This window comes from Elephantulus edwardii, unplaced genomic scaffold, assembly GCF_000299155.1.
Source record: "Elephantulus edwardii isolate Elephantulus edwardi_28Jun2011 unplaced genomic scaffold, EleEdw1.0 scaffold00013, whole genome shotgun sequence".
NCBI classification, from domain to species: Eukaryota; Metazoa; Chordata; class Mammalia; order Macroscelidea; family Macroscelididae; genus Elephantulus; species Elephantulus edwardii.
The window spans coordinates 9998450-10008636 of record NW_006399763.1 but is presented as its reverse complement, the minus strand read 5'-3'; the positions used below and the strand labels follow the sequence as shown (position 1 = coordinate 10008636).

General features: G+C 38.1%; 1 pseudogene; it reads right to left on the bottom strand.

The window, feature by feature from the left end:
* Positions 1 to 1330: 1330 nt before the first annotated feature.
* LOC102845896 lies at positions 1331 to 2085 on the bottom strand (annotated as a pseudogene).
* Between the last annotated feature and the right edge of the window lie 8102 nt (positions 2086 to 10187).

The window sequence follows — 10187 nt, the reverse complement described above, 5'->3', positions numbered from 1 at the left end:
CCTAGCAGTCCATGGTATTCTCAATACTCTTCTTCAGCACCACAGCTCAAAGGCATCAATTCTCCTTCTATCCTCCTTGGTCATTGTCCAACTCTGTGATGCATAACAAGTGATTGGGAAGACCAAATACTGGTGAAGAATATTGAATGTAGGATGGGTTGTCAAAAGAACAAACAAATCGTATCAGAATTATTAAAGCCAGAATGCTCCTTGGATACAAGGACAGCAAACCTCCTATTACACTGTTTAGGCATGTAAGTATTCAAGAAGTATCAGTCCTTGGAAAAATATTTCCTGTTTCAAAAGTAGAGGGTGGATGAAGGAGACTAAGACTCTCAATGAGACGGATTAACAGTGACTGCAACAGTAGACTTAAATACAGTAGAGTTTGTGAGTAGAGTACAAGATACAGCAAAGTTTTGATCAGTTGTTCATCGAAATGCTGTGATTCATAGTTGACTTGCAAAATAAAACAAAGAAAACCACCAGATATTTTGAAATGTCTGATTCCAAGAATTGAGCCAATATTAATTATGTTATAGGTATACTGAGGATTTCCCCTACTCTGTTATAAAATATTGCATATATGTTATAAAGACTTTTTAAAAAAATTATAAGTTTATTTTTCATTATAAACTGTACATTGAGCCCTTGAAGAAAGAAGGTAATTACAATGATTTAATCCTTAGGCTCAATAAACATAATTCATTAGACACAATATCTAGAAATGTATGCAGACACTAATTGAATCAATGAGTAAAACTAAGTGAACTGTGTAAACATGGTACCCGGGTTGGGGATCCTGCATGACCAGGGAAGTCACTTTGTTTTAATTGTGTTTTCCTTAAAACATGCTTCACATATTCTTTTAATCATTTTCAATACATTCATTACAGGAGCAGACCTCACAAGCTAACAGCTTGGAACAATTATTTTCGTTGATCTTACGAGAAAATTGAGTTTAATGTGAAGAGAATCAAGGAGACAATTTCAGGATGTTGATCAGAAGCTGTAAATGCCTGTCGTACTATTTATATGTATACAATAAATAAGGCTAAGAGAAGAGTTTCTTTTCCTTATTGAAGACATCATCCAAGGAAGGGGTGAACAGACATTGTAACTAACATTCAAGATGTTACAGGTGAAAGAGCTAACCAAGTCTCAAAAGCCTTTAACTATGTCACATACAAAAAAATTAGCATAGTATTTATTAATATGAGCATTTCTCTCCCCCTCTAGAAACTGTCACCTATGAAGCATACACTGGGGTCTCTAACTTGGTGTTCTTTTCTAGTGTAAGCAGCTCTACAGATGCACATGGGTGACCCATTTACTCATTCTCAAAATATTCTTTGGAAGCAGTTGGGCTTGCCTTGATTGTAAGACAATCAGGTGTCCAGCTGACCAGGCAGACTTCCCCTTGGGCCTCTACAAACTGGAATGCCTTCACCAAGCAGAGGGTCTCTTCTTCGCTGCAGTCCACTGGGAGGTCATTGGCACTCCAGTGCTTGATGACACCACTGGGGTCGATGATGAAGAGACCTCTTAGTGCAATGCCAGGGCCCTCAAACAGCACACCTTAGTCTCGGGAGATCTGCTTCGTTAAATCTAACAGGAGTCGGATGTTCATGTGGCCCAACCTACCGTTCTTCCTAAATGTTTTTATCCAGGCCAGATGTATGAAGTGGGAATCCACAGACAGACCACAGCCTCACAGTTCATATCATGAAATTTGTTGACTTTGTCACTAAATGCAACAATTTCTGCAGGAAATAAAGTGAAGTCTAAGGAGTAGAAGAAAAGCACCAAGTGTTTCTCCTTAAAGTTATCAAGGCTCAGGTCTTTGAACTCTCCATTGACTACGTAAAGTTGTGCCCTTGAAATTGGGGGCATGCTAGGTGACAGCAGGAGCCAGGAAGGAGGAACTGGTGCTGAAGGTACATTTTTTCTTGAGGGGAACCAGGTCAAGCTCTTTCTTCCAGAAGCAGCTGGCCTAAGGGCTGCAGAGGTGGACATGTCCCAAGGGATGGTGCTCACATGTCTGGCCACCAAGGCTCAGAGCAACCTTGTCTCGGTGGCCACCATCTTCAGTGCACTAAGCGGGCGTGGGGTGGGCCAAAGAGTCATTATAAAGACCTTTAAGACACTTTATTCTGCACTATCAGAATAGAGCAAGGAAACACGACATGGTTCAAAATCAGAAAGGGTGCAGGCCAGGGATGTGTTCTATCTTCATACCTTTTCATTCAATTAGCAGAACAGATCATCCAGGAGCTCTGCTTTATTAGGTGGAATGTGGCATCGGGATTAGAGGAAGACTTATCAACAATCTACATTATGCAGATGATAGAACCCTGTTTGTTGAAACTTAGGAGGACCTGAAGCACTTGATGTAGACTGTCAAGGACTGCAACCTTCAATAGAGATTGAAGCTCAACATCAAGAAAACAAAGATTCTCACCCCTGAGCCAATTGGCAGCATCATGATAGATAGAGACTGAGATTGTTAACAGCTTTAGCTTGCTTGGCTCCACAATCGGAATTCTTGGTACCAGCAGCCAGGAAATAAAAAGAGGCATTTCATTGGGAAAACCTTCTGTCAGGGACTTCTCCAGAGTACTAAAGAGAACAATATCAGTCTGGAGACTAAGGTGCACCTGATCCAGGCCATGACCTTCACAATTACTTGCTATGTGTCAGAGAGCTGGACAGTGACTAGGAATGATGAAAGGAGAGTTGATGCCTTTGTGCTGTTGTGCTGGAGAAGAGTATTGAATATACCATGGACGGCTAGGAGAACAAACAGGCTCATCTTAGAGAGGGTGAAACAAGGCTATTTCTTGGAGGCAAAGATTCTGAAGCTGTCTGACATACTTTGGGCTTGTTGCAAGGAGTGACATCATGTTTGGGATGGTGGAGGGACTGAACAAGAAAGGATGACCCTCTATGAGATGAATTGATTCAGTGACTAGAGTAATGGGGGTAGATGTGTCAGAGACAATAAAGTTGGCACAGGATATAGCAGAGCTCAGAGCTGTTGTACACAGGGTTGCCATAAGTTATAAGCAACTCAATGGCACATAGCAACAAGAACATATATTCTCCTTAAATGTGCTTAACAGTGACTGAGTTAAAAGTACATTATGATTTTATCAAGACAAATTAATAGAAAATAGAATTATAGAATTTATTGTAATTCTATGATTATAAAATAATTATATAAAATAAAAAAGTAGAATTAGTAAGAAATATCTCCCAACTTCCTTCGACAAGCTTTTCTTTTTCTGTATTTCTTATTTCTGAATCCAAAGTTTATGACACTTCTTCTCAGCCTTCCATCCACGATATATGGCCTTATCCGGCATTATGCCTCACATCCAAAACCAATAGAGATGCAGGGACTGGGTTCACCCCTAGACTCAGTTTCAGCAACCCTGGAGCTTGACAAAAGGCAGTACTCTGTGACCAACTTGTGCTCTCCGTAATCAGGTAATGTCCATTCTTGCAGAATTCCACTGGATTCATTAACGATCATGCATCCATGGCAAGTTGGGACATTTAGTAAATAACACCAGCATACCAAATCTAGAGGAGACCTAGTCCTCACCTGGAATTTATCGTATTGTGACAGTGGTGTGGTGCAAAACGAAGAACAGAGACAGTTCTAGAGGTGATGCTCAGGGGTAAGAACCTTTCCCCAGTACTCTTTCAGACAAAAATCCTTCCGTGAGGCTTGTATATAGGATTTGGTTTTAAACCCTCCTAAACGAGAGAAAGGTATCAGTATGAGAGACCAGCAAGATATCACAGAAGTGACTTGTGGTGTAAGGCATGACAGCAATAGGTGGTTGGGGTGATGGAGGTTCTGAATAGTACGGGTGGGAGTGAAAGTGATGCTGATATAGGAGGGAAAAATAAGTGACAAGACACACTTGCTGGGAAAGGGGAACATCGAATGTAATGGTTATTTCTATAAGGGGGAGTGTCTTTTATCTGCTGCTTTTGGTAAACTGCTTGTTTGCCACCAACCATTCTAAAGAAAAGCATCCAAATTAAGACAGACTAGGAAGGAGAACTGGGTAGCCACTTCCAAAATATAACAGGCCTTTGAAAACCCTATCTACAATAGACCACACTTACAGTAGAACAACAGGTATGACAAATGAGACTGAGCCTCAAATTTGGAAACAAAGGAAGAGGAACAGATGTAAACAGAGAAACTACTGGAACATGGAATGTGAGGAGCATGAATGTAGGAAAAACTGGATATAATTAAGAAAGAAATTGGTGAAATAAGATGGATTGACATGGGACATTTTGAGTCAGACGAGCATGTGATCTACTACACCAGAGATGAAAAATTGAGAAAATACGAGGTCACTTTCATAGTTAAAAACTGTTTCTAGATCTTGAAATACAATGTTGTGAGTGACAGGATAATACCCATATACATACAAGAAAGACCACTATCATTCAAATTTATGTACCAACAACTAGAGACAAAAAGAAATAGACGATTTCTCCAACGTTTGCAGTCAGAAATCAATTGATCATGCAACCAAAATACATTAATAATTATGATGAATGAAATGCAAAAGTTGGAACCAGGGAGAAGGATCAGTGGTCGGAAAACATACACTTGGTGATAAAAATAAGGCCAGGGATAGAATGTTCGAATTTTGCACAATCAATTATTTATTTATCACAAATACCTTTTATAGGAAACATAAACGCTGGCTATACTCATGGATTTCACTTGTTGGTATACACAGGAATCACATTAATTACAGCTGTGAAAGGAATCATTGGAGAAATTCAATATCAGCAGTGACCATTAGGCCAGCTGTTGATTTCAGAACACACAAGCAACTACTCCTATACAAGTTCAAATTAAAGCTAAAGATGGTTAAATGAAATACACGGGAATTAAAATTTATCTTGAATCTATCCCACCTGAATTTAAAAGCCAACTTAGGGACAGTTTTGAGACCTTGACCACTAATGAATGAAGACCATATCAGCTGTGGAAGGATATATCAAGACTATTATCCATGAAGAATGCAAAAGGTCATTACAAAGAAGGAGGAAGAAGAAAAGACCAAAATGCATGTCAGAAGAGACTCTGACTATTGGACTACCGTACCAAGAGGCCAAAGCAAAAAGAAGAACTCAAGATGTTAAGAATCTGAACAGAAGATTTCAAAGGGCAAAATGGAAAGACAAAGCAAAGTATTATAATGAATTGTGCAAAGAGCTAAAGTTGGAAAACCAAAAGGGATGAACTTGCTCCACATTTCTTAAGCTGATGGACCTAAAGAATAAGTGTGTGCCTCTTGTTGCAATATTTAAGGATGCTGTGGGCAGAATGTTGAATTATTCAGAAAGCCCCCAAATAAAGTGGAAGGAGCATGTAGAGTCACTGTACCATAAAGAACTGGCTGACACAGAAAAATTTCATGAAACAGTATATCGTCAGGAGGCAAAGGTGATTAAAGAGGAATTGCAGGCTTCTCTGAAAGAATTGGCAAAAAATAAGGCCCCAGCAATTTTTGGAATACTAATTGACATAATTCAACATATGGATGCTGCCCTGGACATGCTTACCAGATTGTGCACAGAAATCTGGAGGACAACTGCTTGGTGAGCTGACTAGAAGAGATCCATATTTACTCCCATTCCAGAAAAAGGTAAGCAAACAGTGTGAAAATTATCTAACAATATCACTAATATCACACACAAGCAAAATACTGCTAAATGTTATACAAAAACAACTGAAACAGTACATTTACAGAGAACTACCAGAAATACAAGTTGGGTTTAGAGGAGGTTGTGACACAAGAGATATTGTTGCCAATGTTAGAAGGATCTTGGTATTAAGCAAAGAGTACCACAGGAATATCTATCTGTGTTTCATTGACTATGCAAAGACATTTGACTGTGTAGATCACAACAAATTGTGGCTTACCTTGAGGAGAATGGGAATCCCAGAACATCTGATTGTGCTCATATGAAACCTATACTCAGAAAATGAAGCAGTCCTCAAAACAGAGCAAGGAAACACTGCACGGTTCAAAATCAGGAAAGGAGTGCATCAGGAACGTGTTCTAGCTCCATACCTTTCCGGTCTATATGCAGAACATATCGTTCAGGAGGCTGGGTTTTATGAGTAGGAATTTGGCATCAGGATTGAAGGAAAAGTCATCAATAATATGCACTATGCAGATCATACAACTTTGCTTGCCAAATCTGAGGATGATCTGACACATTTGCTGCATAAGGTAAAGGACATAATACTAATTGAAGCTTAACATCAGGTAGACAAACATTCTCACCACTGGGCCGATCAACAGCACCATGATAAATGGAGTTGAGATTAGGTTGTTACCAATTTTAGCTTGCTTGGCTCCACAATCAACAATCTTGGCACCAACAGAAAATCAACAGATGACTTGCACTGGGAAAATATTCTGTCAGGGACCTCTACAGAGTACTGAGAAACAATAATGTCAGTCTAGAGACTAATGTACACCTCATCCAGGACATGGTCCTCACAATTACTTGCTTTGCATCAGAGAGTTGGACAATGACTAAGGATGACAGAAAAATAATAGATGCCTTCGAATTGTGCTGAAGAAGAGTCTTGAACATATTATGGACCACCAAGAAAACAAATAGGTCTATCTTGGATAGTGTGAAAACAAGTTTCTTAGAAGCTAGGATTTTGAAGCTCCATCTCACATCCTTTGGGCATGTGTCCAGGAGAGACTAATTTTTGGTGAAAATCATTATAATCAGAAGGGTGGAGAGATAGCACAAGAGAGAAAGATTCTGGATGAGATGGATTGATTCAGTAACTGGGGAAATGGGGGTAGGTGTGTCATAAGCAATGAGTCTGGGTCGGGACAGGGCAGGCTTCAGAGCTGTTATACATATGGGTGCTATGAGTCACAGGCTACTTGATGACACATAACAATAACAAATTTTAGAATATTTAGTCACAATGTAATGTTAATGAAAAGACTAAATGAGAAGTGTAGTAGGTCATTGCCCCTTCATTCTACAAGTAATAGCCCAGTTACTTATTATAAGAAAATCCTTGTTTAAAATTTATGAAGCTGGTTAAAATTTATTCACAAATGTATAATGAAGTGCCGCTTCACTGAGATTAAAGATAAAATGTAAAAACTGAAGAATTAATAATAAATATTAGAAGATAATTTACATTTTGATATTAAAATATTTTAATATACTGTATACACTAATATATCAACAAATACACCAAAAAAGATCAATAGTATTTGATATAAGTAATTTTTATTTTAATACTCTAAAGTATTTAAACCAAACATATGTTTATTTCCATGATTTTTCGTATAAATTATCTTTTTTCATCAACTTCAAAATAAGTATGTGCAGAATTAATCATTAAGAGGCATATTGCACTGGGAAGGTCTGTAGTAAAGAACCTGTCCAAATTATTGAGGAGCAATGATGTCATTTTCAGATCTAAGGTGAGCCTAATTCAGGTCATGTTATTTTCAGTCATTTGATTTGCATATGAGGGTTGAACAATGAATAAGGATGAAAGAAGAAGAATTGAAGTCTTGGAGCTCTGGTGTTGAAGAAGAATGCTGAATACCCCATGAACTGCAAAAAGAAGAAACAGATAAGACTTTGGAAGAGTGCAGCCACAGTGCTCCTTAGAGGAAAAAATACAAAAACTTCATCTCACATACTTTTGGCATATTGTTAGGTGAGGTTATTCCTTGGAAAGGGACATCATGATTGGAAAGGTGGAGTGTCAATGAAAGAGAGGAATACTATTAACAATATGAATCGACATAATAACTTTAACAATGGATTCACATAGTTCAGAGATGGTGAAGATGGTACAGAAGAGGAAAGAGTTAAGATCTATTGTTGATGGGTTTACTATGAGTCCTACTCAACTTGACATTAAAACAACAACAAGTAGCACAACCTAACAACAACAATTAGCTCAAATTACATTTTAGTGTCATGGGACATAATCTTACATTACTCCACTGTTGTTGCTGTTGTTATGCACTGTTGAGTCAGAACTGACTCATAGCTGATCCTCCAGTAAGTTTTCAGTCATTAAATCACATGGGATGAGATTGTCTGTGGTGTTAGAATTTTGAAAAGTGGTTTTCATTCTGTTGTCCTAGCCCAATATAAGAGAGAGTCTTCTCACACTGTGGGGAAATTGTGAAGAGAGTGCTAAGAAACTATGAAGAGATTGTGGCAAGTTGTAGCCTGACAGAACCCTGGAGATGGAATGACTAAATGAAGAGCTTACTAATGATTGCTATGAGACAAAGCTTGCTCTATCATTGAGGAAACCAGAGGTTTATTTGTGATGCTGAACTGAACTTAGACTTTCACTTGTTGAATGTCTGGAAATAATTGAGGAATTGTGTCTTGTTGTTAGTCTTGCTTGGGCTAAAAAGCCAATAACTAAACCTGGACTTTCAATATGTGATGTGCTTTGTCTGAAAGCACTTCTTGTTGTTAGGTATCATAGAGAAAACATAATAAGCCCCAATAAACCTACCACTGTGAATAAAGTTTGTGAGTCTTTTTTTTTTCTTGCAACTAACTTTGGACCCAATGATTCATAGAAATAGAAGCAGGAGCATGGGATGTGACATGTCTGACCATGTAGTTATTTTTTTTATATTATAGACGTTATTGATGGTGACAGTTTCCCTTTACGAAATGGGTACTAGTCAGAATTGGCCTTTCCCATGTTCCACTGTTTCTTTTACACTGCCCAGCCTTCTGTGGAGAAGCTGGTGGATTAGACCCTTTAGATTTGTGCCTTTGAGATTGCAGTGCAGCTTCTTACCAGTAGGATGCCAGAGCTCCCTACTTTATATACTTTTTTACCCAGATCCACACATCAACGTATGTGTCCCACAATTTAAGACAGACTTTTTAAAACCACAATTAGCCTCACTGCATTATTTATTTAAATGTATTTATGTAAAGCAAAAAGATTAAGTAAAGTTCTCTTCGTTTACTCATGTGTTCTCAAGATAAATTTAACTCTTGAAAACATTGGTATACACAAACCAAGGGGGAAAAAATGGTAAGCTATCTTTAATTTCTTGGTTTTCCTTTGTTTTCAATGAGTTCCCCAAGCAGAATTTCTGACTTTTTATCAGATTACATAACTAAATTAATTTACCTTGAGTTGTTTCTGAGTCATCTCAATCACTCATTATCATCTAGTCAGAACTGACTGATAGCTGATTTTTTAGTGGTTTGCAGAGGCTTTAAATCACACATCTTTCTTCCATGTACCAGCTGGTATATTCGAACTGCTTGCCTTTTGGTTGACAATGGAACTGCTTGCCCGCTATGCTACTAGAGCTCCCTATCTAATTTATAACAACTTGAAAACACAGAGTAGATACTCATCGGGTTTGCAATGCTGTAAAATATTGTAAACACAGATTGTCATGTTTTTCTCATTCAGATACAATTGTGGCTTCTGATCATTGACCATTTCCTTATCATCAGAATACTGTAAACATGGTGCCTCCAGTACACCTCCATTAGTGTGTATTAGGTCAAATATCCAGTTCTAAAAAATTTCTAGTAAAGAAAAAAGGAATTGCCATGATTATATTACCTTAACTCATTACTGCTAAATCCTTAACAAACTGGATTATATTAGCAAGAAAGAAGAAAACAATTGCTATTAAATACACATCAAAATGTGCCAGGCAGTCTGTTTTTGAAAAAGCTCCATTTTACTTTTACAAAAATTGGGGGGCACTGGAGGCGAAGTGGCAAGAAGCTGCACCGCAATCCCAAAGGCATGCAGTTCTAATCAACCAGCTGTTTCATGTGAGAAGAATGGACAATTTCCTCTCATGCAATTAATTGCCCTGAAAACCCACCTGAGGTCAGCTATGGATCCGTTCTAACTTGATGGCACACAACAATAACAAGCAACATGCCCAAAGTGTTCACCACCCTTGCCTCCAATAAGGAAATTGGCTGCACTTTTCCTAAGATATACCTGTTTGTTCTTTTGGCAGTCCATGAAATATTGACTAATCTTCTCCAGCAACACAACTCAAAGACGTCAATTCTTTAATCCTTATTCTTTGCCAGCTAGAAATACAAATCACCTAGAAGTGCAGAAATAGATTTAC